At 40.3% G+C, this 1,816-nt stretch overlaps 1 pseudogene; it reads right to left on the reverse strand.

Moving 5' to 3' along the window:
- Positions 1-1,194: 1,194 nt before the first annotated feature.
- LOC127116464 (uncharacterized) lies at positions 1,195-1,294 on the reverse strand (annotated as a pseudogene).
- Between the last annotated feature and the right edge of the window lie 522 nt (positions 1,295-1,816).

A 1,816-nucleotide genomic window follows, 5' to 3' on the forward strand; every position in this document is an offset into this window, starting at 1 on the left:
TTTTTAAAGATTGAATGTGAGGACGAGAGTTAAGCATTTGGATTTGATTATATAACCTAAGTCAACAGAGCGAGAGTTTGAGATAAGGGTGTTTAAAACGGTCAGTATTTTCTTAAAAGGAGTTTCTGCAACTTTATTGTTTTCAAAATATGATTTTTGACTTAATTATAAGTGACAGCTACATTAATATAAAATCATGGTTTATTCAACAGAGCGAGAGTTTGAGATAAAACCTTTAACCAATAAAGTTAACCGAAACGATTCATTTTAAAACCAAGAAACCGACAAAGACTTGATTCCCTAGTTTTGACGAACTACATACCGATATCCGTTTTATTAATATTTAATCTAGATCTTAGTTTAGCTCTTAGTTTTTCCCCAAACAATCAAACATTTTCACCTTAGATTTACGTAGTAACCTTAGATAACGGTATATCGATTCATAAGTCCCTGTGGGATCGATATCTTTTAAAACTACGCGATAGAACTGTGCACTTGCAGTTTGTATCCCATTCTCGACTCACACAGTCGAGCGATCAAGTTTTTGGCGCCGTTGCCGGGGACTTCTATTTAATCGATATCGTAACTCTTCCGTTACGCTGTAGAGACTAAGGTTTCTTTTTCTTCTATTCTTTCTTTCGTTGATTTGTATGCCACGCACTCGCTCTCAAGGCGAGCCGCTCTATTTACGAATCAACGATATCGAACTATATCTCCGAGTCTTACGACGAATTCGGGAATATCGTGCTGAAAACAATCTCCCTCCTATAGACCTTCCTGATCTCAAAGATCTTCCTTCTTTAACCGAGATGGCAGAACCAGCTCGTGCTCTTAGAGATTACGCCGCTCCATCGCAAGATGAACCGCATTCAAGTATTGCTCCGCCCGCAATCGAAGCAAACAACTTTGAACTTAAACCTTCGCTGTTGCAAGCTGTGCAACAGAACCAATTCTCTGGAAATCTTACCGAAGATCCAAACCTTCATTTATCCGTATTTGTCCAATACGCTGATACTGTTAAAGCTAATGGTGTCACTTCAGAGGCAATTCGACTTCCTCTTTTTCCTTTCTCATTAAGAGATAGCGCTAGAAGATGGCTTCAATCACTTCCTTCCAACTCAGTCACCACATGGAACGAGTTGAAGAAAGTTTTTCTTGCCCGATATTTTCCGCCAAGCAAAACAGCTATGTTAAGAGCCCAGATAAACGGATTTAAACAGAAAGACAACGAGTCTCTTTTCGAAGCATGGGAAAGATACAAAGACATGATGAGACTTTGCCCACACCATGGTTTGGAAGACTGGTTAGTAAGTCACACATTTTATAATGGTCTCTTATACAATACAAGGTTAACAATAGACGCCGCTGCAGGTGGTGCACTAATGAACAAACCTTATGCTGATGCTTACCAGCTTATCGAGAGCATGGCCCAAAACCACTATCAGTGGGGAACCGAACGAACAACGGTGGAAAAACCTCAACCGAAAACTGGCATGTACGAGATAAGTAACCTTGATCACGTTAATGCAAAAGTGGATGCTTTGGTCCAGAAAATTGAAAGTTTAAATGTATCACCTCCAGCCGCCGTGGTTGCTATAACTCAGAATTGCGAGGTCTGTGGAATCCAAGGCCACACTCCTGCGGAATGTCAACTCTTGACTGGAATCCAAGCAGAGCAAGTAAACTATGCTCAAGGAAGCCCCTATTCGAATACCTATAACCCAAATTGGAAGAACCATCCAAACTTTTCATATAAGAGTAATAATGCTTTATACGCACCTGGACAGTCTCCAAATCAAGCCCCATCTATACCTCC

Source organism: Lathyrus oleraceus, chromosome 1 (assembly GCF_024323335.1).
Source record: "Lathyrus oleraceus cultivar Zhongwan6 chromosome 1, CAAS_Psat_ZW6_1.0, whole genome shotgun sequence".
NCBI classification, from domain to species: Eukaryota; Viridiplantae; Streptophyta; class Magnoliopsida; order Fabales; family Fabaceae; genus Lathyrus; species Lathyrus oleraceus.